The following is a 27,739-nucleotide window of genomic DNA, read 5'->3' on the forward strand; positions in this document are numbered from 1 at the left end:
ATAAAATTAAACACAACTAAAATAAACTGGAAAGACTTTCTTTGTCTCTCCAAGTTAAAAAAAAATTACTAAATCGGTGAAATATTAAATAACTTGTCTTAACCTCTGAGGAGGTTCTAAATGATGTAGGGAGTTATAAGTTGTGAGGGTCTCAGAGGCCATTTTTCATTCCTCTATGTTGATCAGCTATAGGAGAAATCTCCTTTTTTTAATTTAATTTTTTATTTAAATTCATTTAGCCAACATATAGTACATCGTTAGTTTCAGTATAGAGTTCAGTTATTCATCAGTTGCATATAACACCCAGTGCTCATCACATCACATGCCCTCCAGCACCCAGTTACCCCATCTCCCACCCACTAAATCTCCTTTTATTACAGAAAGTTCATTCTCTGTAAGTTGGCTTATTGCCTGTGTCAACAACTGATTTAAAAGGCAAAGAATGGAACTATCAGCACAACTTTCCTTTACATTATATGTGATACTTATTAAGATTGTGTCCTGGTTTTTAACTGACATGTTCTATTCATTCAGATCTGTTAACTTGAGACCATTCTAATTTTCATGGTCACTCTAAAATGACCTCCTAAAACTGGGACACATTTAATAAATTAATGCAATATATGGAAGCAAAATTGTCGCAATCATAATTGTTCACAGTGAAAAGAAATATTCCAGAGTCATAAAATAACACTGTGTTTCCTTTAATGGGAACTGTATAGATAAATTACTGTAGCCTTCAAGGTACACAAACACCTATGTGTAGTATATAGAGACATACACATCTGTGTGTTTCTACGGTAACATACAGGTCGGAAGGGGAAATTGATAATGCTTAACTCTAATGAATAAATATTAAGTGAAGATTCTTAATTTGAAATGTATGTTCCCAATTAAATATTTTCGTCTCTTTTCTTTTTTATTTTAAAGGTTATTTTAAATTCTGTCCCCTATGTATTTGACTTCCTCATGAATAGATAATGTTAAGAAAATGTTCTAACTGATGTAATTATCATCCAGTGTACTACAATAAAACGCTCTTCTAAATTAGTCACCAGGGTCACACGTTTTCCCCTTGAGTGCAGGGCATAAAAATTCAACACTTTAATCTCTTTATTAAAAGATTCTCTGGGGTTAGAGAAGCATATTAAAAATTACTTTATTAAAGATGTTTTTAGTCTGCCTAATGTATTTTGCTAATCTAAAAATACAAAGAAAAAATAAAAATTAAAAAAAAACTACTTCCCCTCCCCCTTCTCATGCTCTCTCTCTCTCTATCTCATTCTCTCTCTCAAATAAATAAACAAAAAATCTTTAAAAAAAAAAAAAAGGGCGCCTGAGTGGCTCAGTTGGTTAAGCCACTGCCTTCGGCTCAGGTCATGATCCTGGAGTCCCTGGATCGAGTCCCGCATCGGGCTCCCTGCTCGGCGGGGAGTCTGCTTCTCCCTCTGACCCTCCCCCTTCTCATGCTCTCTCTCTCTATCTCATTCTCTCTCTCAAATAAACAAAAAATCTTAAAAAAAAAACTACTTCATGTATTCTTAGATGCATTAAAAGCACAATAAAATGCAATTTCAATTAATATTTATTGAGCACCTATTATACATAAGAGATTCTTTCAGGCACTGTATAGACTTTCAAAACTTAATATTTTGTTTCTCATCTTGAAAGCCTTATAATCTAACTGTGAAAAAAGACAAATATTAGTTTCCCGGGAATATAGGCACGGCACGGTTTAGGTAATATCAAAAAGCCATGGAGACCCAAGAAAATAAGATACATTCCCACAGGTGTATAGGAACGCATTTCTGCTTTAGAATGTGTTCTTCTCATGAAGTTGGCGTTTTCTCTGTTTTTCTAATTTCTAGGAGTTATTATTTATACCTCACAAAAACTTTATAATAATCATTATGTTGTTTAAAAATATAAAAGATTGGGGCACCCGGGTAGCTCAGTCGGTTAAGTTTCTGCCTTCAGCTCAGGTCATGATCCCAGGGTCCTGGGATTGAGCCCCACAGAATCAGGCTCCCTGCTCAGTGGGGAGTCTGCTTCTCCCTCTCCCTCTTCCTCTGCCACTCCCCCTGCTTGTGCTCTCTCTCTCTCTGTCTGTCAAATAAATAAATAAAATCTTTAAAAAATTTAAAATAAAATAAAAATATAAAAGATAGTAGACCTCTCTGCTCTCTTAGAAAAATTAGCATCGTATGCTCCTTGCAAGTTTAGTACTATGTATGATCTATTTAAGGCACGGTAGCAGAATTGTCTCTGAAATGCCATGTGTCATAGCAATGCTATAAAATTCGGCAGGAAATCAGTGGACAATTGCTTTCTGATACATGTAATATACACACATGCATGTTTGTACTTATAAATTATGTTGCAAAATTATGAAAAATACATTTATATTATGCTTTCCAAAATAATAATACGTCTTAATTAATGTCTTTCACACTCATTTTGCTAGCCTTACACATGCTATCATAAATGCCAAAATACTTCCAAAATCGTGTGTGTATGTGTGTGTGCACATGTGTGTGTGACTAAAGCATGGAATCCTTAGAGCATAAATACAAACTATAGATACAAAGTAAGATATAAAATCTTTTAAGAAAGAAATGGATATAACTTTGATTATTATAAATAGATCTACTTTCTTTCAAATTTTATAAATATTCAACTTATTACATTTCTAATTTCAAGATATACTATTATTACTAGTACTTTTTATTTATTTATTTTAAAGATTTTTATTTATTTGAGAGAGAGAGAGCGTGTGCATGTGCACACGAGCACGAGGGAGGGGCAGAGGCTGAGGGAGAAGCAGACTCCCCACTGAGCCCAGAGCCTGATGCGGGACTCCATCGATGTCCCTGGGATCATGACTTGAGCCAAAGGCAGAGGCTTAACCAACTGAGCCACCCAAGGGCTCTTACTGGTACTTTTTAAAGAACAACTTTCATATAGTACTTAATTCTAGGATCTTTTAGTATAAATAGATTTAAAATCACACTATTTATAAATTAGACAAGTAAAATAGTGTCGGAAAAAGAAGCACAATTCTGGGAGAGGTGGACATGGACTCAAGAAAATTCCCAAGTATGGAATACTCTGAATTCTCTGAGTGTTCTCTGAATGGTAGCCAGATGATGCTATAGGAACTCTACTTGAGCACATAAATAGAAAAAATAAATAAATTACTAGCTTTGGAGGTACAGCTTTAAATACTTACAGTAATGGTAATTTACAAGGGTCTTCAGCATCTCATGAAATCTATTGTTGCCCTCTTTTGTCTTCACTAAAACTTCTTGATTTAATGGTTTTTACCAGGACCATACAACACCAATTATACCAGTACCCTGTAACACCAATATAAAATGTAAATTAGGGACTAGATAAAATTTGTCTTTTACTGATTGATTATTTTTTAAGAGAAAGAGAAAGCATGTGCGTGCACAGTGGCGGGAAGGGGGGTTGGGGACCAGACAGAATCTTATGCAGGCTCCACACATAGCACAGAGCCCGATGTAGGACCCTGAGATCATGACCTCAGCCGAAATCAAGAATCTGACGCTTAACCAACTGAGCCACCCAGGCCCCCAAGATTTGCCTTTTAGAAAATTATTTGATACATAATTATTCTGAAACTGTTCGTCTACCAAAGTGAGGGTTTTTTTTTTTTATAGTCACTGAATCACACAATCTCAGTGCAGAAAAGAAACTTGAAATGCACTTATATTAGAACAAACACTGTTAAATACCAGATCTATATGTATGACATCATGGCAAATGAATTGATCAGCTTATTCTTTTTCTTTTTTTAAAGATTTTATTTATTTATTTGAGAGAGAGAGTGAGAGAGAGAAAGAGCACAAGAGGGGGGAGCGGGAGAGGGAGAAGCAGACTCCCCGCCGAGCAGGGAGCCCGATGCGGGGCTCGATCCCGGGACTCCAGGATCATGACCTGAGCCGAAGGCAGTCGCTTAACCAACTGAGCCACCCAGGCGCCCCGATCAGCTTATTCTTATATAGTTATCCACTGTTTGCCTCCCAGCTGCCCTGTCACTGTCCACCGATCTTGGGCAGCTGTTTTCAAGCTGTTTTATCATCTTTACATTGAATGAAAGTTGCTCTTCTTCTAATTCCCATGTATGGGTCTGTCTTTATTATTTTGTTTTGTTTGTTGATAAACTAAATATTGCAAAAATTTCATTCATTTTTTATTTAATAACTCTTTGTGAGCACTTTGTTGGATTTTCTCTCTACTAAATTTATCTTCAGTTTCTTATACTTTCATCGGAAGTCTGAGGCAAAAAATATTTTTATTCTGGAGTCATGGAAACAAATATCTTAGGAAATTGTTATAATGAAATGTGAAGAGATGACTGTGTCATTATGTTTAGAAATCAATATACAGAACTGTAAATTATTTATCAACATGTTGTGAAATACCTTTGTGTCTATCATTTTAATGTTTATATAATAACATAGACACAGAAAAAAATTACTGCTCTGATGGAAAGGAGGAAATACCAACCAGCACCCATCGTGTTATCATAAATGTAATCTATGAACCAATTTGCTGACACATTACCAGTGACCAGCTTTTCCTGACAATCCATGAATGTTGTGGTACATACATTATTGATAGCCTCTCAGTCTGCAAAAGTGTGACAAGAAATGACGTTATTGCAATAGACCATTTAAGCCTTAGGCTCCTTTGTGACCAGTCCAGTAAAACGACATCCAAAGATGTTATTAAAAGGATGAAAAGGGAGGTCACATAGTAGGTAAAGGAATTTTAATACATATATCTGACAAAATATTCATATCCATAAAATGTAAAATCTTCTACATTACATTTATCCAGTAGACAACTCAGAAAAATAGGCAAAAAGCTTGAAAAGTTACCTCCCAAAAGAAGGTATAGAAATAGCCAATAAGTAAATAAATCTAAAGCTGCTCAGTTTCATGAGTCATTAGAGAAATTATATTATAACAACATGACTTTAACTAAAAGGAAAAGACATAAAGTGCAAAATATCAACAAGGATCTTAAACAATTGGATCTTACATACATGGCTGGTAGAGTATAATGATTTTGGAAAATCATTTAGCAGTATCTACTAATGTTTAACAAATCTATGTCCCATGACCAACAATGCCACCCTTGAGCACTTACCCAGGAAAAAATGCTTATAGATTTTCACCAATGACATGTACAAGAATGCCTATTAACAATAGAATGGGAAAAAAATGAGAGTACTCCAGTACAGAGAAATATAGTATAGTCTATGCATGAATGAAGTACGGATTCACAGAACAATATAGATGAAACTCAGAATCATAATGTGGAAAGAAAGAAGTCAGACACAAAAAGCAACATGCTGTGTGATTACTTTTTTATAAAATGAATGAATGGCACAACTTTAATTTGTTGTCAGAAGTATGGACCATGAGTAACCTTGGAAGAGGGCAGTGACTGGAAGAACATTCTCTAGCACTGGCAATATTCTATTTTATCCACCTGGGGTCTAGGTACACAGGTATGTTCACGTTACAAAAATTCATCAAGCCGAGTTCTGCATTTTTTTATGTGTTGTATTTGAATACATTACATGTTATATTATATTAGTATATACTTAAGGTAGTTTGATGGAATGGGGCCAAAGGAAGGATTGAGGCTGATATGGGAATCCAAACAAAACACGAATATTGGAAAGAATTGTACAATATGCATTTCATACAGGACACCGTGGCCCAGAGTCAAGAGGCCTCGGGTGTTGTCTGACTTCCCACTGAGTGCTGCTGTGATCCCCTTTCTGTGACATGAATGTGTCAGGGAAAACATGACTTCATCCGGGCAACTTGCATATTAAGTCTGACAGTAGTATCTAAGAGAATGATGTCAGGCTTATCTTTCATTCATAAGATGAGTTTATTATCTGTCTTGACTTATTACAGTCACTTTAACCATAAGTTTTCTATACCAGTGAATGTGGGTGAGCTAAGAGGGTCGAAATAACCACAGTGGAATCGGCCAACTCGAACATTCAAAATGGCAGGAGAAATTATTCTGGTGTCCAAAGGGACTCTCTAAGAAGCACTTGTGGACTTGGGGTTTGGAGGAGGGACTTATAAAAATTGCTTAAATAAAAACAAAACAGCCATCTTCAATCTTTCTGATACATGGGTCATGTTAGGCTTAAATAATTAAAATTAGAAGAAGCAGTGTGATGTTTTAGAAAAGCATAGGGTTTCAGATTGCTCAAACATGGGTGGGAGCCCTGGATCTGTCTCTTCTTCACACGGTGGATTTGATGTAATGCTTAAATGTGTATAAAAATACTCTGTAAAGGTGAAGGGCCTGGCGCAACGCCTAGCCCAGACTAGTGTCCAGTGGAAGGAAGCTGTCAGGCAGATGAAGCCCTTGGCAGAGTACTTGCTGCTGGTTGCTCAATCTTAACTATTGCTCTTCTTCCAAGGAGTTTCAGCCAACTTCCTGACATGCATGGGTGGCCCTATATCACTTTTTATTACTTGGGAGACAAGAAAAATATTGATGATAGTGATCACCAACCTGATCATTTTTCACCTGATTCTAAGATATTTAAAATGTAGACTTTTTGTTTAAATTATTGATTTAGGGGCGCCTGGGTGGCTCAGTTGGTTAAGCGACTGCCTTCAGCTCAGGTCATGATCCTGGAGTCCCAGGATCGAGTCCTGCATCGGGCTCCCTGCTCGGCAGGGAGTCTGCTTCTCCCTCTGACCCTCCCCCCTCTCATGCTCTCTCTCTCTCAAATAAATAAATAAAATCTTTAAAAAAAAAAAGACAAAAAAAATAAAATAAATTATTGATTTAACATGTAACTTATATTTTGAGAGATAAAAGCATTCTTGATATATTTGGATGATTAAATGACTATTTGCTGATCTAATACTCATTGTTAACATGGGGATTTTCTCAGCTAGGGCACAAAGGATCTGTGAAAAATTGTAATATGAATAAAATTACATTGTATATGCAAGAACTTCATGAATTCTCTATTTTATGTAACAATGAATGGGCTTTGCTCACTTAGGATTTCCTATTGCCATCACAGTGTTTATCTCAGAGAAGGGACGTTGTGAAATTTCCTGTTTGTATTTCTCCTGCAGAGCCAGCCCTTTTTAGGATATAAAGATGAAGAGACTGCTGTGACTGAAATCAATTCTGAGCTATAAAAGTCAACAGGTCTCCTTAAACAGCAATTTTTTCTTCTTCTTGTCAGTCTACAAAACCGTGGAAGATTGCAGTTAAACATCATTCTTGGTCATCTTAAGAGATGTCACAGTATCTTGCATTATATATCATTCTAGTCAATTCACTGCAGTTGTATCTGTCACTACAAAGCTCACCCTTGGAAAAGAAAAAATGTAGGTCAAACCTGCTTGTACTATATACACAATTGGTTTCTTTAAATGTATATTGCACATTTAGAATGAATGAGACGCCAATCTTGTGGAATATGCAGGGATATATGTGCCTCAGTTCCTCACTGTATCTCTTTGATATGGGAGATCACTTTCAGCATAAGGATGAGCGCAGATTAGACCATTTGAAGACCAAATGGCAGGCAATGCTGCTTATCTTAACATAATTCCAAAAATAATATAAAATATCAATATTGAATCTCTTAAGCATGTGACTCTTGACAAATAAGTTTATTTTCTTTTTTATAGTTGAACAGAAACAGATGGCTCATAATAGTCCGATGAGGTAAGTGTGTGTTTTCCTTCTGATGTTATGAGTGTATTTCTCTTATATGATTATATGTTTTCAAGAGAATAGGCACCAAATACAATCAAACATAAAGCATAAGCCTTAAGTTATGCAAACCTGTAATAAAAAATGTGTATGATTGGTCTAAGAAATTTGATTCCTTTTTCAGTCTATTGACAGCATGATAGTAAAAAGCAGTAAATGTACTTTCTGCTTTTCTCCTAGAGCATAGCAAATGACTGTAAACACCTAATTATTTTTTAAGCCAAATCTTTACTCCAAATGTTTACTATTTTCAAATCTAAATTTCCACATAGCTTAAATATGCTATTTTCATGTATACATATACACATATATACATGAGGTTGTGTACCTTGACAGAATTTTTATAGATAATGCATGCATAATTCTACATTTGTGTTCTGCTGCATGAATAAGCTGCATATAGGCATTTAACAATTCTTGCCAAAGAAAAACGTTTAAGGGTTAAATGATCCAGCAATATCAGTTGCCCAATCAGGAGAGGGAGCAGGATCACAAAATTTGACATGTGAATGTGAGTAAAATATGAGGAAATCTGTGTACTTTTAAAAATTGGAGTTCTAACACCAAGGAGAGCATTTTCTAGTATCATAATGGGTTCCCTGTAGTTAAGGAAAAGTTTATCTTTTAAATAGATATCTTTTTGCACTCATAAATTATCTCTTATAACTTAAATAACATATATACTGAACTGTAGAAGTGAATAGAGAACTAAGATATTCTTAGGATTCTTTACATTTAAGATCTTTACAAAAATATCAATATAATTTAGGAATGAGAATATGTGAAGGAGTTATGATTTTTCTTTTTTTTATATGGGGGAAATATGTAAATAAACTATGATAAATTATTTGATTGAGGTATTAATATAAATAATGGAGCGTGAAACCATAAATAGAGCACAGGATCACATGAGCTTAAATTTCATATCCTTTTATTGGTAATAGCTGAAAAACAAAACAATGGCTATTATAGATTTCCATTCCCTGAGATTTGTCAGGTCAGACCATTAAGCCCTCCATTTGTTTCGTTTTACTTTAAAATGCAAGTGCTTACAAGTTTGATGATGCTTTTTTTTTTTATTAAAGAATGCAAGGATAAAACAAATAAATTTGATTTCCAGAAGCTAATCAGTCTTTAAGAACCTGAACCAGATACCTACTGGTCTTAGATTTCTTATTCTTTAGGATAGATTTGTAGGTGGTATACTGTCTATAAACCTTTCTCTATTCTCCAGATATATCTTTGACTCTAGAAACTCAAGTTTTGAAACTACTTTTTAAGCCATTAGAGTACCTATTTAGAACATCCAGCATTATGAATCTGATTTTTTTATATTGTAAAGCACAATGTAAGATTTAGGGCACTTATTTTATTACCTTCTTCCGTGATGGTATATAATCTCCTGGGTTTTATATAATTTGTACTAAGATGTGAAATAAATAAATATGTTCTATAAAAAAGACCAGTCACTCTTAAAAGAAGATTGTGTTACTAAGAAAATAAGAGGCCACAATTATGTTTCTAATGGCTTACAATATTTAAGTAGAAGAGAGGGGAAATGGAAGGACACCAGAAGTTTCCTTTTCTTTTCTTTTCTTTTTTTTTTTGCTGTGCACTCTCAATTGCTGAGAGTGGTAAATTTTACCCCTTCTATGTACTTCCTAACTCAAGAATATTGCACTTAGTCATCATCTCAAGCAAACTGAGGACGAAATATATCCTATATTTGAATGAGACACAGGCAAAATCTTGTCCAACCCTCCAATTAATACACTGAAAAACATAAATATCTAAATTAGTGAAGAGATGTACCATGTGTATAAACAGGGAAACTCAATAAAATAAAGTTGTGAATTCCCTCCAAATTGACTTGTCAATTCAATGATATCTAGTAATAATTTCCTCTAGGACTTTGTATGAAAATTGACAAACCTATTATGAAACTCATATAAGAGACCAAATGGTCAAGAAGAACATTAAAGACAGTTTTGTATGGGAACAAAGCAGAATGACTTACCCTGACAAATACCAAGATTAATTATAAAGTTATAGTCATTGAGACAATATGTTAAAACGTTTAAGAAGAAAGGAAGTGAATTTATTAGTATTTGTATTGTGTAAGAAGAAAAAGAGAAACATCTGCGACTCTCAAAACACAATAAATTTCCTCTAAACCATCTGCCACTTTTTAAATGATTTTTTGTTTTATTTTATTTTATTTTATTTATTTATTTTCAAAATGTTATTTATTTATTTTGTCATGGGCTCATAATTGTAATTCCATCCTCTGGCCATTGTGTATGTCAATTAATCTTGGTATTTTCAACTACATGAGATCAGACTCTATGTCTATTTTAATCCCTGCTCTATACCCATCACCTAACACAATCTCTTCCATATGTTTAGCCAAAATACTTATTTTGAAGTAACTGAAGTAAATGGAAGTAAATGGAAGTATTTACTTAATACTACTAAGTAAAAAGTACGTTTAATTTACGTAATGATTGAGATGCTGAAAAACACAGATTGCTTTAGTCACAGAAAGTAGAGGATTCTGCATTTTCTCATCAAGGAAGGTGTATCTGCTCATATAGAATAACATTTCTTTATACCTATTAAGATTTTAGAGTGTGGTGGAAACAATGAGGAAACTCGTTCCCGTTACAGGGGAATGTATTTGTATAGACATACATACATATTTATATATACATACATATTATCTCTTGATATGTGATATATATATATATATATACCTTTATCTATATCTGTATTTATATCTATATCTCATTGCCACCATGTTGCTTGCTTTATTTCCCTTAAAAATAGTTGTTTCATTTCCTTAGTACGTATATAGTGAGTGGTCTGGAAAAATATTTATGTTTCAAAGCATATAGGTGGAAGACATCTGGGCTCCTGGTTATATTCTGTTTCTGACCTGGGTTGTGTTCACTTCATATTTCACTGAGGTTTAACTTAAAGATTTGTGCACATTTCAGTTTGTTTGATATACTTTAATAAATATGTTCTAAAAATTGAGCTTGTTCCTACAGACAGAAATGTAAGTTAGAAACTCCAATATATGTTCAGAAGGGGAGTCTTCCAGAGAAGAAATAAATGGAAACAAAATAAAATATGTTATTTTTCTTATTTTTAATTGATCTACAAAGATTATGAGGAGTCCAGCTCTGTGCCATAATCTTAGAAGTGATGTTTCAGGCCTGACTATGGGCAGTTACGAGGCTCTCCCTGACCTTATGGGGGAAGTTGACTTTGCCAACGTACTCGATGCACATCCTTGCACTGCAGGCTCTGGAGCAGAGGATCAGCCTGCCCTGGGGGTCCAGGCGCAGACACATACCTGAATTTCTAACCTAGGTGTCTCCACGCAGAGGCCTCTTTATGGGCAGGGCTCTCACCTGAAGCCTTTCCCAGGCATCTCTGCTGAGACTTTCTTGTCTGGGGCCTTCAAGATATTTTCCTCCATTCTGACTCAGTACTCATTACTTTTCCTCTCCTAACCCCCCCCCCCCCCCCGCCCCGCCTTTCCCTGACCACCAGGCCCATAAGTTGCAGAAGCCTGCTTGGAGCTCTTTTGGCAATATGAAAGTCCCCCTCCTATCTGTGCTGATCCATCTGATCCTCCCTTGTTGCCATTCTGTGGGGAAACATGGAACATGGCAGGAGCCACGTCCCTCTCCTCCTTAACCTTTTCTTTACACTGTTGCAGTGAGTGAATAAAAAATTCACTTACAGTTTGGCTCATTGTCTTGATTGACCAGCATAACACCTGGACGCTCAGAACTCTTGACAAATAGCTATCAAAATAATAATAGCAACAATGTATTGGGTGATGGTAGCATATGGCTAAGTGAAATGAATGACAGCAATATCCCGAGAAACAAGAGGTAAGAATTGGAAATTCTTTGTTATAAGTGACCTGCATTACATGCAAAGCAGTATATTGCTACCTGAAGGTAGATTTAGATTGGTTTAAAAAATATGTTGTAAATGCTAGGGCAACCACTAGTTTTTTTTGAAGAAGTATAATTGATACCCTCAGAGAAGAGACAGAATGAAATCATATAATGTTCAACAGAACCAGAGGATTCAAGAAAAGGGGAAAAAAACCAAAAAACAAATTCAAGAAATAGAAAGCAGTTTCAGATATGATATTTATCTGACCATATCAATAACCACTTTAAATGTGGATAATCTAGTATACCAAATAAAAGACTGAGATCGTCAAAGTGCAGAAAAAAGATGATACCCAATCATTTGTTGTCTACAAAATACTTTTTAAATATAAAGGCACAAGTTCAAAGTGAAGGAATGGAAAAAGGTATGCCATGTTAACACTAATGAAATGAAAGATTGAATATCAATACTAATTTCAGACAAAGCAGACTTCAGAACTAGGAGGATTATCATAGATAATGAGGAGCACTACATGAATAAAGGTGCCAGTTTTCCAAGAAGACATAACAATCCTAAATGTATGTGAAACTCATATAAACATCAAAATAATAAAAAAAATGAATATAAAAATAAATGGGGGAAATATAGAACTGAAAAGAGAAATAGACAAATGCAGTGTTCTAGTTCAAGACTTCCATACCCCCTGTCAGCTATTTATAAATCAAAAAGGCAGAAAATCATTAAGGATACAGTTGACCTGAACAACAATATCAATCAACTTAATATAATTGACATTTAGAGATCACTCCATCTAACACCAGCAAAATATATATTCTTTTTAAGTTCACATGTTTGTTGACAAGTTTAATGGGTGGAGACTTTGGGGATATTGGGATGGAATAAATACATTTTGCATGGGAAACTGACATAAATTTTTGGAGGAGAGAAGGCAGACTGTGGTAGGCAGAATAATGACTCCCCTACAAGGTCTAAGATCCAATGCCTGAAACCTGTGAATATGTTATCTTATGTGGAGAAAGATACTTTGTAGATGTGGTTAAATTAACAATCTTGAGATGGAAAGATTATCCTGGAATATCCAAAGATACAAAAGACCAAAATTCACATAAGGAGACATACATAAATTGAATAGTCCTATATTTACTTAAAAATTAAGAGCCTTCCAACAAGGAAGGTTCCAAGCCTAGATGAATTTACTAGTGAATTGTACCAAATATTTAATGAAGGAATTATACCGAGTTTCCACGATCTCTTCTAGAAAATAGAAGCTGAGGGCACCTGGGTGGCTCAGTTGGTTGAGCGACTGCCTTCGGCTCAGGTCATGATCCTGGAGTCCCGGGATCGAGTCCCGCATCGGGCTCCCTGCTCGGCAGGGAGTCTGCTTCTCCCTCTGACCCTCCTCCCTCTCATACTCTCTGTCTCTCATTCTCTCTCTCACAAATAAATAAAATCTTTTAAAAAAAAAAAAAAAAAAAAGAAAATAGAAGCTGAGATCGTACTTCCTAACTTACTCAATGAAGCAAGCATCACCCTAATACCACACTAGACAAAGATATTACAAAATAGGAAAACCACAGACTGGTATCTTTCACAAACACAGTTGCAAAAATCCTCAACAAAGTATTAGCAAATCAGTTTCAAGGATGTATAAAAAATTGTACACCATGGTCAAGTGGAATTTATTCCAGGTACGCAAAACTGGTTAGACATTGAAAAATCAGTTAATGCATCATATCATTAAATCAAATAACACAAATCATATGATCACATAAACTATCACAATAAAAGCAGTTGGTAAAATGCAACACCCATTCATAATAAAAACTCTCAGCAAACTAGGAATAGAGGGGAACATCCTCAACTTGAGAAAAAAAAAAATTCTATATAAAAAGTTACAGCTGAAATCATGGTTAAGAGTGAGAAACCAAACACTCACCCCCTAAGATTAGGAATAAAATAAGAATACTGTCTCTACAATTATTGAATATCATATGGGAAGTCTTAATGCAGTTGGACAAGAAAAGAAAATGTGTAGTTTTAGAAGGAATAAATACAATTATCTTTGGTGTTTATGTATGTATGATGTTTATGAACAACATCAAAAAGAATTGAAAAAAAAAATCTTCTGGAACAGATGAGCAGGTATAGTATGGTTGCAATATGCAAGATGTATTGGCTGCCATAACAAAATATCAAACATTGGATGGCTTGAAACAACACACATTTATTATTCCATAATTCTGGAGGCTAAAAGTCTGAAATCAATGTGTCAGTGGAGCCATGCTCCTTCTGACAGCCTGGGGAAGAATCACTCCTTGCCTCTTCTAGCTTCTGATGTTGGCCTTCCTTGGCTTGTGGAGGCATCATGGCAGTCATATGGCTGTCTTCTGTGTGTGTTATTATTTTCTTCCATCTGTTGGTGACTGTGTAACCAAATTCCTCCTTTTTGTAAGGACACCAGTCATGTAGGATTAAGGCAGACCTAATCTCATTTTAACTTAATTAACTGTAAAGACCCTGTTTCCAAATAAGGTCACTTTCTGCGGTACTGGGGGTATTTTGGAGGAACACAATTCAACTCCTGACACAAAGTTAACATTCAAATTCAATGTTTTCCAATGTCAGCAATGAAAAATTTGAAATTAAAAATACACTTTACAGTAACACAAAAATGAAATAGATAGATGTTAAATACTAGGAGAATATGTAGTATCTATGTGCATCTGAAAAATAGAAAAAAAATCTAAATAAATGGAAGGGATAGTCTATGTTCATGAATTGGAAGATACAATATTATAAAATTATCAACTCTTCCTATCTTGATCTATAGATCTAGTACAATCCACTCAAAATCACAGCAAGCTATTTTGTAGATACTGATTCTGTGTTCATGTACAAAAGCAAAGAGTGAGGATAGCCAACCTACTACGGAAAAAAGAACAAAGTTGGAAGGCCCACGCTACCTAATTTCTGAGATTCCAAGCCATACAATGTGGGCAAAAATATAACCGTATAGAGCAATGGGGCAGCATAGAAGGCCTACAAATAGATCCACACCAATATGGTCAACTGATCTTTAACAAAGGAACAAAAGCAATTCAATGAAGAAAGGATATAGTCTTTTCAATGACACTGGAAGTAACCAAGTTGCACTTCATTATGTGAATTGAGAAACAAACAATAGTACATCCATACAATGGAATATTATTCAGTGATAAAAATAAATGAGCTATCAAGCCACGAAAAGTTAAGTTTGAATCTTAAGTGCACACTGGTAAGTGAAGAATCCAGTCTGAAAAGCTTGAATACAGTCCGATTCCAGTTACATGACATTTTGGAAAAGGCAAATCTACAGAGACAGTAAGACAGATCAGAATTTCAGAGATGGAGGAAAGGATAAAAAGGCAAAGCTTAAGAGATTTTTTTAGGGTAGTGAAACTATTCAGTATGATACTGTAATTGTGGATACATGACAGTATGCATTTGTCAAAACCCATTGAACTTTTCATCACCAAGTATGAAATGTAATATTGACAAATAAAAAAAATCATTTAGGATGTCAGGAGAATCTCAAGATAGAGTGCAAAATGTGATAAGATAATCTGACTCTGTTATGAATATATGAAACCATCTCACTGAAGGAAGGTGGATGGGGAGCTGCTAACCTAAGTAACTTTAAAATAAGTTAAGTCAGTAAGACTAAAGGAAAAACAAACAAAAATCTGTACTTTAACACCTTACTTTAGTTTGTAAAGTTGTTTCCTAAGACCGTACTGGTTAACAAAGTCTAACTGGTAATGTTATTCATGCACATGGAATTGGATTGGATGGCAAATAGTAGGAGCCAAGTTTCTCACTGTTAGAGTGGGAAGTACACACATGTAAGGGGAAGAGGCTAAAATAATCCACATGGGTAATGGATTTGAGTTAGAGCTCATGTTTTGCTTAATAAAGTTATGAATATTTTCTTATAGAAATACATGTTTATATTTTATACATGGGATGGTGTATACACATCTATATTTTCTTGCTCTGTCAGGTGAGAGAGCCAGAAACAATGGCACTTTAATAGCAACCAACTTTCTAAGCCTACATTTTGATTTCTAATATCATTAGAGAATATCTAATACCTCTTGAAAAATAATAGAGCCTTGATGGATTCTAGAATCAGTCATAAATAAATAAATAACTGAAATAAATGAGCAAATAAATAAATATATGCACACCATGACTTCCTTTCAAAGAGCATAGTATGGAAAGGGGGATGCAGGGAAGGTCAACTTTCCAGTAGAGAAACCTGGCTAACACTACCTCAGGTGATCAAGGTCAATATTAACAAGGATGAATCATGTTGATAGTTTATCTTCTTGGTTTGATGTGATGAGAATGGCACTTTCTGTCTGGTCTTTCTATCAAAAACCCAAACTCCATGAGAGACTATGGACTCTGAGAAACAAACTGAGGGTTCCAGAGGGGAGGGGGGTGGGGGGATGGGTTAGCCTGGTGATGGGTATTAAAGAGGGCACATACTGCATGGAACACTAGGTATTATACGCAAACAATGAATCATGAAACACTACATCAAAAACTAATGATGTAATGTATGGTGATTAACATAACATAATAATAATAATAATAAAACTCCAGTGTAATCATGAGAAAAATATCAGACAAATCTCAATAGTGGGACATTCTAAAACATAACTGACCAGTACTCCTAAAAGCTGACAAGGTCACTGAAACAAGGAAAGCCTGACAAATTGTCACAACCAAGAGGATCCGAAGAAGACATGATAACTAATTATAATATATTGTCTTAGATGGGATTTTGGAACAGAAAAAGAGCATTAGGTTAAAAACTAGGAAAATCTGAATAAAGTACGAACTTCAGTTAATACAAACGTACCAAAATTGGTTTATCTTTTAAAAAAAAAAATAAAGAAAGTGTACCATAGTAATGTAAAAGTTTAACAATAGGGATATCTGCGAGGGGCATATGAAACTCTGCAATGTTTTTGCAGAGATTTTATAATCTAAAACTATTCTAAAATAAAATATTTTTTAAATGCACAAAAAAAATAAGGAACAACCATGATATATCTCTACAGATATATAAAATCAACAGTGTACATTTTGATGCATATGCCATGGTTCTAATTTTTCTGTAACAGAGTCAGGATTCCAAAGTCTTCAGGAAGATAGGAAAACAACAAAAAAGAAACAGTGCTGTGTCATGGAGAAAAACACCACAACCACAACCACACAGCAGCGATCGAGCTCCTTCCCAGCCCATCACTGTTTTCTTTCCACTCAGTTGAGTCTCACTTTCCCGTAAATGCTATAAGTATTTCTTTCTTATAAACACTGTCATTAACATGATGCATGGAAAGCCCTTGATATAGGGCCTCACCCAGAGTAAATGAGCAATATGTGGTAGCAATTATAATTATTAGAGGGACTAAAATTACTCTACCAGATGGTAGTCCCTATAGCTGCATCATCATGATGACGTTCCATAATCACAAGGCAGAATGTAAAATTCAGAGTAAATATCGGTCTCAGTGAATTTTAAAATGTAAACGACTTGAAAAAGCTTTAGTTTTTGGAAGCCCACCCCTTTAGGACTTTTCCTGGAAAACTTGTTGATGGTAAATTTACTTTTCTATTTCTCAATCCTATAGATACTTCAGGACATTTTCTTTTAAGAGGAGAGGCTGAACCATATGGGTATTGGCAATGTCGCATGACATGGGACTGGCAAAAAGGTGTGAGTCCAGCAAATTAAAGGTTGATGGGGACATGAGGCTACTTGCAAGCTTCAGGGTTCACAATGAGGTGGTGCCACTGGGAGACAACCCCGTGGAGAAGGAGTTGATACTCTTGTGAAGGGCAACAGCGGGAGTTCAGCAGACAGGCAGCACCATGTGGGGAGATGGATGATTTTGGAGTGGAAAGACCCGAAAGGATACTTAGGAACATCTGTACACTTACAGGGCGGTGCTATGGTCCGAATGCTTGTGTGTGTTGTCCCCCCCCCCCCCCCCCCTCAAGTTCACATGCTGAGATTTGAATGCCCAATGTGATGGTTTTCAGAGCGGGGCCTTTGGAACATACTTAGGTCGTGAGCATGGAGCCTTCATGAATGGAATCAGTGTTTGTATAAGAGAGACCCTAGAGATCTCCCTCATCCCTGCCACCCTGTGAGGACCCAGTGAGAAGTTAGTAGTCTGCAACCCAGAAGAAGGCCTTCACAGAAACTGGCCATGCTGACACCCTGATCTTGGACTTCTAGCCTCCAGAATTGGAGAAATGAATTTCTGTTTATAAGCTACTGAGTTTGTGCCACTTTGTTATAGCAGTCTGAATGGACTAAGACAAATTTAGAAATTATTTAAAAAACAAACAAACAAAAAACACTTGCAAATCGGCTGTATTGAGGGGAACTTGATATACAGAAATGTGCGGATGAGTGAAATAGGTGAATAAATTTGAGTTACTGTTTTTAATACAGCCATATTGTTATTCCCAACTATGACAAATGACAAAGATGATGGGAAGTGTCCTCTTAGCTGGACTAAGTCCTCCTGACTCTGGGCCTTCAATCTCCCTTTTCTTGGATAATTTACTGTAGAAAACTCCTAATTGTACATTCTCTCAGTGCACATTTAAGATGAAAAATTTTTAAGCCTCTTGCTAGTTTGACATCCCAGGGTTGTCTTTCTCTCTGAAATGTAAATCAAGGGAAAGCATTCCCCCATCTCCCAGTCTCTGTGGGCTGGTAGGAGCCTAACCTCTGCCAGTGCCTGCTCCAGGTTGTAAAACCAGTTAGCTAACACAAAGGGCTTACCATCGCCCCCTGATTTCTTAAACACTTACTGCCTCTCATTTCCACAGAATTGAGCTGAGACTCAGTTCTGGCCTTTCTGCCTATGGTAACAGCCTTGAAGAAGAGAGTCTTCTTTGCCTGTTTAATTTGGTCTGGTGTAATTTTTTCTTTGACCCTGGGAATATTTTGATGATGGATATAACAAAAGGCATAATATAGTATTGCTGAATGTATTTTGGAACAGAAATCAAAAGATCTGAATTCCAGTTCTGAGTGTGTCATTTTCTATTTGGCCCATGGCAATTGATAAACTTTCTGAGAGCTTCAGGAATTTTGGGGGTAAATTAAATTGTGGGCCAATAAACTATATTGCTTCCTTTGTGCTTTTTAATGCTTTTTACTCCTTGGGAAAAACATTAGATTATGTAATTTCTGTATTTTTTCTCATCCATTACTCTTTTGGGCAGAACAGAGATTATTACTAATCCTTTGAATCCTTCTTTTATGGAAGGTATAATGTCCCATAAGAAAAAATGATTCCTTGCTTTCTGACCACTAAATTTGTGAGTTAGTATTTAGCAGATGTTTGTGGAATATGTTTGCTTGTCACTGAAAGATGATGCTGAAGTAACCTTAACTTGTTTCTGTGAGGGCCTGCCCTGAAGAGCAAAAAGCTGCCTTTGGCCTCAGAACAGATTTCTCTCCTGTTGCAGCTACACAAGCCAAAGAAATACAACAAGGAAATGTTTCTGTCCCACAGACTAGATTAGAACACCCTAAGGTAGAAAGGAGAAATTCTAGATGCAGGTTACTCTCAAGATTATAAGGGGCCTTGTTTTCATGTCAATGTTCAGTATGCATAAGGAAAAATTATGTTCTAGAAGGTTTGAGAAAAATGAAGAAGCAAAGATAAGACAGAAGAAAGGAAGAGTGCGAGGAAGGAAGAAAGGAAGGGAGGGAGAGCACAAAAAGAACAAGAAAACAACATGATCAGATATGGAGAAGGAAAGAATTTGTTAATTGAAGCAGGATATTTCCTCATCAGTGAATTATTAGAGCATATGTATTGAGGTGTGCACAAAGAACATTTTGATTAGAAAAAGAGTTGATTACATTTGGTATGGTCCTAAAAATAATATTTGATAGCCTGACATGAAAGATTTACTGAGGTGAAAAGGAAAATCACAGGCCTGTGAGTGTTGATTGACAAGTGAATTCTCTCTGTTGGCACATAAACAGTTGGCTGCCTATATAAAACCTCTGGGCACATTAGTACAACGCTTGAATTCTTCCAAAAGTGTAGCTTTCCTTCATTTTGTACTTTTTATCACTATCTATATTTTACTACAGGGTATTTGTGGGCTTTTTAAGGAATGAAATTTAAATTAAAGAATATACTAGAGAAGAAATTGCATCATTCTCTCCACTAATAAAATGCTTTAAGATCCTTTCCTTTCTCTTTCTAAACAATGAGCCAGAGTTAGAGTACCTGGCCTTATCATCAGTAACCTAGGATAATATCAAGAGTGGGAGGGTAATCATGAAAAATGCTTCTATTTCTTTTTTCAAGCTTACTTTTGGTAAAGGTATAAAAAAGGAAGAGAAAAGAGAAAACAGTATTTGATTCATTGGTTCTATTCTTTCAGAAAAAAATTTGTGTATTTGCTATATTTTCAACTTACTTCTTTTCCAGGAGACAACTTTGTTGAAATAGGTTGTTATTTCAAAAGAAAAAAAATTGGCTTATTATCATTATTTTTAAATAGAATGCCTCTTTCATTGTATGAGATCTTCAATAGTAATAGGAGTTCTGGAAAAGTGTAGTCTTGTGATAATGAACAATATATTCTAGTGGGGAGTTGTCTTCTGGAACCACAATTGCTCCCTTTGCAATTTCATATTGTAAATTAATTTTGATGCTTTTCTCAGCTTGGATTTAGGCAATGCATTTATTTTGAGGATGCCTAATGCACTATTCTAGAAATATGTAAAACATTTATATAAGTTGCCAAGGATAGAATGATGGAGAAATGATGGTGATTTTCCCAAATTAAGCTTACTGAGTATCATGATAACATTTTTTCTTTGAACTTAAGAAAACATATATGAGCAAATAAACAATTCATCATACTTTGGATACATAAGGGTAAAGAATTCATTTTAGTTACTTTGTGTGCTATGTGTTGCTCATAGTCCCAGAATGGTTTGGTGGTCTTGTTATCTCAAAAAAAGGAAAGTTTGATGAGCCAGTAAGTTCATTAAGTTCATTCGTTGTGCTTGTGTGTATAAAATAGTGTGTGTGCACTAAGTTCCTTATTTTCTTCAAGGATTTACATTTTATCAAGTTTATATGGTTTATATGATTGGTTATAAAGAATGCCTATTTAACTAGAATTGCCCATTGAAGCTGACTTCTAAAGCACAATATTCTCCTTTGAAAATCTTTGAAAATTAGATGGAGAATAATTGATCATGATACTATACAACCCCCTGGCCCAAATAATGCCTTAAAAGTGTATGTCTGTTTTTTTTCTGATTCTATAATATGTTGTTTATTTTATTGGTTTTAAATTGAGCATATTCTAAACATAACAATCAAAATTCTGTTTCTGAAATTATTTTATTCCCTATATGTTTTTCTATTGAAAGTTTATATATGGAAATCATTTTAATATGTCACCATCAAAATAATAGCTTTATTTTTTCATTGCACAATATAACTTATGATAACTCAGAATCATTTCTATTATCTTTCATTGATATTTAAATACAATTTAGTAACACTTGAATATTTATGTGAGCTCTTAAAAGCTGAAGAATTAATCAGAGCTGAAATATAATATTTAGACAGCATTTCAAAATGCTTATATTAATGCTGACAAGAATTATCTTCCGTATGGTAAAATGTGCTAAAATATAATTTTTGGCAAATATAGACAATAAAAAAATATCACCTTACTCAAAGATTCATGTTAAGACTGTGTGGACAAACCAAGCAGAGTGGAGAGTAAATTATTTATGTCTTGCATATATTAAATTTCTGTTATCAAAAATGAAATTTTAGTTATTTTTCTACCATTTTTTTAGGGAAAGGAGTACTGGTGGGTTTTTTTTTTTTAAGATTTTATTTATTTATTTGAGAGAGAAAGAGTGCAAGCTGGGGGTGAAGCAGAGGGAGAGGGAGAAGCAGACTCCGCACTAAGCAGGGAGCCTGATGTGGGGCTCAGTCTGGGGACTCTGGAATCATGACCTGAGCTGAAGGCAGACCCTTAACCGACTGAGCCACTCGGGCGCCCAGATTGCTGGCAGTTTTAAATGTAGAAATCCATATGGAGAAGTGCTTCTCTAATCTCAGAACATTTGATACTTCATCTCTGAATAAAAATAAGTAAATAATTACTGAAGGAGATATATTCTAATAGACTAGAATATTCCGGCAAGATATTAGGTTTTTCTAAATTCTCTCCGCTGTGCATTTAGAGAACTAAACTATTCTGGTATTATGTAGAATGCAAAGGAACAATGACAGAGAGTACACAAGTAGGAAAAACAAAGGCAGATTTCAAAGTTGTGGCAAGGAGAAACCACTGTGATGAAATAGAATGGGATCTGAATTGTGCAGGGAAATCAACAGAACTTGAATGCCAGCCCAGTCTTAAAAAATTGCCTCAACATCATACTAGAATGCTGTGGAGATGAAGCTGTTATTAAGGTGGTCTGGAACGAAAGCCTCAGGGATATTTGAATCTTTGGAGAACTGTCAAGCCCACGACTGCCCACCACGGTAATAATTATTATTTTAAGTACCTTTATAGCACTGTATAACTTTTTTCTCCACCTCATGAGAACCCATGACTTTGTTCTATTTTTATGTCCTTTTGTAATGAAAAACAAAACAAAACAGAGGTAAAAGGTATAAAATCACAAGAATGACGTTAAGCGATAGACTCAATATTTGGTACCAGACAGAAGAGCTCTAGATTTCATGTTCATAAACATCATGCAACTCATAGTTACAGATACATGAGAAGTTCTTGATGGAAATATATGTACAGAAAACAATAGTAAAGTGAGGCAAATTAACACATTATTTCCATAAGATGCTTTGTTCCAATCCCCAGTAGGAATGCCAATAACGTGCTTCATCTCTATGCCCCATAAGGTTTGCTTGACTGACTTAGCCCAAGTGCAAAGAAAGTCTATTTTACTCATTTGTCCCCAAATCAAGTTAAATTTGCCATCATGATAAAAGGAAAGACTCTATCACTGAGAACTGAAACAAGAGGAAACTTGCCCCCTGCTAGTCACTGGGACTTTGAAATTGCACACGATCATTGTATTAGTTTCTACAAAACGTTTTTGGATAAAACACACTAAAAGCCAACAATTACCATTTCCAAGTTAAGAATCTACATTTTTCAATCACTCTATATGTTAAAGTATAATAATAAACCACAGCTGAAGGCTAAAACTGTTTTTCTCTATTGGCACAGTATTGTTATCTAAAAAACAATTTTAGGGCTCCTGGGTGGTTCAGTTGGTTAAGCGGCTGGCCCTTGATTTTAGTTCAGGTCATGATCTCAGGGTTGTGAGATCAAGCCCCGTATGGGGCTCCACACTGAGTGTGGCGCATGCTTAAGATTCTCTCTCTTCCTCTGCCCCTACCCTCCACTCATGCGCTCTCTCTATCTTTCTCTAAAAACAAAAAACAAAAAACAAAGGGTGAAAAATTTATGGAATGGATCTTTAAGGTTTTTCAGATTTTCTTGAATTTGTACATTGGATTTACTTCATGGGGAAGCCAATTTATTTGTTCCCAATTGAACTTCTTTGTCTTCCTAAAATTTAAATTTATCCAGAAAGAAAGGTGATTCAATGCTATTGTATCTCAACGTCTCAGTTTGAAGAATATGTTTTTATTTTTACACATAAAATCACAACAAACTCCAAACATATATTGGCTTGCCAGGGAAAAGTAATTTACAAAGTTGGAAAGATACACAACAGAAATGTGTACAAATATTCAATAAAGAAATATAGGAAATTGTTCATAAGATGAATATTTGTAGTAAGTACAACGACAAATTCTCTTCTAATATCCTTTCACCCTAGGCTAAATTAAAAAATTAATAATATTGTAATGGAATACTATTATAACAGTGAAAATAAATAGAAACATGTTAAAATTTTGATTTAAAAAATATTGAGGGAAACAACGCAGAAACAAAAGAGAATATACTTTATAATTCCATATATATATATGCTCAAAACAAGAGTCAGGATTGTGGTTCCACTTGGAAAACAGTTGAAGATGAGTATCTAAGACAAGGATAGCATTTCATTTCTTGGTTTGGAATCTAGTTACTCAGACGTATACAGAGTGGCAAAAAAACTGAAACTGAAAATGTGTCTGTACCTATGTATTGTTTATTTTCCTGTATGTATATTTTGAAAAACTGACATTATTTGATTATTTGATTATTTTAATTTTATCATTAGATAATCTATTAAACCATTATTTAAACTTTTTAAATCATGATAAACTCATTGAAAGCCATGAGTTGCCATCTTCTAAGGCAAATAAAGATATAGCAGTTTTAGGGGAAAATAATACATTTGTTTGTAAGACATCATTATCCCAGATGATGATGGTCAGAAGACAGCTTTGGGAGGCAGAGAAAGTAGCTAAGAAATATTAAACGAGGCTGGGGAAATTTGCTGAAAAACACAAGAGAATTCAGAATGTTCCAAGAAAATGTGCAATATTCTCACTACTTCTGAGTAATTCCATTTTGGCCTTCTAACCACCAGAGTAGCTGCCCACTGGGTTTTTGGGAATGTACGTTTGAAAGGAATGGTTACTTTCTATCACCTGCCTTACCCAAATCTAAGAACATGAGGGAGGATTTTGTATAGTAACAGTGTGTATTTCATTGTAGCAATTACATGTTCATCTTTCCTACAATATGAAAATCATTGTTCTCTAATAAAAAATAAGACACATGAGAAAAACAATTATTTCATTAGAGTTTAATGTAATTTGCAGTAGAATTTTCCATATCATTTGAACATATATCAGCACATATTTGTTTAAAAATAAATCTGGAAATACATAGATACATCTGAGATTTAAAGCCACACTACCTAAGCGGGAGTGTTTCCAGTGTCATGCAGCTCAGACCCCTCCCAGCCAGGCTTTTCCCATTTCAGTGAAATCTGACCACTAACAAATTCCCCTTTGGGCCCATATTCAGTTCTGAACTTTGCTACCTCCCCAAACCTAATTTCCTTTTCATATTAATGTCTTTCAAGTATTTGGAGACATTTGTACTTTCTTCTCCTTATTAAATATTCTTAGTCTATTGAGTTTTAAAAAAAATAAACTCAATTACTTTTCTCTGAATTCATTTGCCGTGTATTGTAAAAAGCAGTCCAGGGGTCGTCTTGTACCTGCACACTTACCTGTGTTCTTTCCTTCACCCTGAGCCCGTTTTTCACTGAAAAACTCCAATCTGTAAACACCGAGGTCAAACGTTACCTTTAGTGAGACTATCTGACAGTCCTGTCTTTATCTCCCCAGTGAGATTTGGTTGCTTAGCTTTGTGTTCCCCTTATTTTATTTACATAAGTGTAATGACTTCCATCAAATTATACGTAATTAATTGTGACATATTTTCCTCCTATTATAATGAAGTCTCAAGTACCTTGCAAATATTAGGTTCTCTATAAATGTTTGTTTATGGGGCGCCTGGGTGGCTCAGTTGGTTAAGCGACTGCCTTCGGCTCAGGTCATGATCCTGGAGTCCCTGGATCGAGTCCCGCATCGGGCTCCCTGCTCAGCGGGGGGTCTGCTTCTCCTTCTGACCCTCTTCCCTCTCATGCTCTCTGTCTCTCATTCTCTCTCTCTCAAATAAATAAATAAAATCTTTAAAAAAATATTTGTTTATGATTGCCATAATGATACATGTGAAAGTAGACTCTTTTTTTTTTTTCTCAATGCATGTACAGAATAGCAACCATGGGATAAAACAATGATATCCTATGCATTTAAAGCATCAATTCCAACGACCCACATTGTTCACTTTGAGTCACGGTTATCATGTTCAGTGAGACCAGTAGGCTAAATTTTATGTGAAAATGGATAAAAAATACAGCTTTCAGTTTTTAGCACTTTGAAACATTAGGAGCTTTTGGGCAAATGCTAAACCCTCCAGAAATAAGTCAATTAGAAAGTTCTTCTTTTCTATTTCCACTCTCAAGCATGTGTGTCCATATTGAATGAAAACTAGTGGCAAAAAAACTGACTTGATTGTCATACTCATTAATTGCAAAGACATCACCTCTGTTACAAATGCTATGACTGTTCTTTACTATTGCTGGCCTTTTGGTGTCTCCTCCGGATGATTCTTATTTGTTTTAAAATTCAGCATAAGTGAAATCAAGTAACTAGCTAAGAAACTCTACAATTACTTTTAGCATATTGCTAAGTTTATTTCTGGAAATTCTCATTAAATTGCAATATTAAGAGAAAATGTAAACAATAAATATTAAACAGGAAAAAAAAAGGGAAAAAAGAGTATTTTGGAGACAATAAGCTAAACTTTGGTCATCTTTTAACACCTTGGCAACAAAAATAACTTAGAAGTGAGGCATATTCTTGTATTGTCAGCATGTTGTATTGCCAGTTAAATCTAAATGTTGCCAGACTCGGGGCTCCTGGGTGGCTCAGATGGTTAAGCGTCTGCCTTTGGCTCAGGTCATGATCTCAGGGTCCTGGGATCGAGTCCCACATCGGGCTCCCTGCTCTGCGTGGAGCCTGCTTCTCCCTCTCCCACTCCCCCTGCTTGTGTTCCCTCTCTCGCTGTCTTTATCTCTGTCGAATAAATAAATAAAATCTTAAAAAAATAATAATAAATGTTGCCAGACTCACTATTATGCGTAAATCTCTGGGTTCATACTTTCTCACACTTTTAGTCCAACCACGAAAGCATAAAGCCTATTTTTTGACAATTATGTTTAGGGTTATAATATCTGGTGACTTCGTTTGCGAGAAAATATAAAGAAAACAGTCATTACATATAACTGTGCATAAAATAATAAAAATAAAACAGTCTACCTAATAAAGTTTCCAAGCACAGTGATCATTGTTTTAACGCAGTTTGTTTTGTACAGGGATAATTTTCTGCTTCCCAATTTATATACATTTGGGAAAAATATTCATTGCATGGTCTTTTTCAGAAGTTGCATTTATCTATTTATTTATTTATGACTTTATCTATATAATCTCCCTGAAAATTCTTGTTTTTACATTACTATACCTGAATTATTTAGTTGTACTCTCATTCGCTATCACGTCATTAGTGAGGATTTTTTTGTTTTTGTTTTTAAAGATTTTATTTATTTATTTGACAGAGACAGAGATAGCGAGAGCAGGAACACAAGCAGGGGGAGTGGGAGAGGGAGAAGAAGGCTTCGTGCCGAGCAGGGAGCCTGATGTGGGGCTCGATCCCAGGACCCTGGGATCATGACCTGAGCCGAAGGCAGACACTTAATGACTCAGCCGCCCAGGGCCCCGAGTGAGGATTTTTGTATCAATGTCCTGTACTAAAGCTATTTTGAATAATTTGTTCCTTATGCAAATAATCACTTTAGCTTGGAAAAATTTAAGGAATTATAGGTATTTATCAAAATGATGATGGTAATTTGTGGTAATAGCTAGCAATTAAAAAGATAATATAGCACAGAATGGAGCTGGCCCATTTACTTATTATTCATCTACAAATGAATATAGTCTCTTGAATTAAAGCCAATGCACATCTTGAAATATCTAGATCTGAACTAAGCCCCCAAAATATGAAATAATGTATAAAAAGAGACCAAATTTATGAGGAGTAATGAAATGCTTATATCCATCGCTAAGAAAATTTAATCTAACAGACGCAGCCCCTTTAAACCTATGTTAGCTAAATATAAGATTATATCATTTATTGGAGTTTAAAATAAAGTACAATAATCTAATGTGTATACTAATTATCAATATTCTTTTATCTAAGGCAGAACAGTATGATATAAATAAAAGGCAAGAAAGCCCTAATGGAGAAAGCCCTAATGGCAGTGTCTTACTTCCAGCATTTACGTAGAAAATAAAGGACATCAGTTAACTGTTTCAGTGAT

Source organism: Neomonachus schauinslandi, chromosome 14 (assembly GCF_002201575.2).
Source record: "Neomonachus schauinslandi chromosome 14, ASM220157v2, whole genome shotgun sequence".
NCBI lineage: Eukaryota > Metazoa > Chordata > Mammalia > Carnivora > Phocidae > Neomonachus > Neomonachus schauinslandi.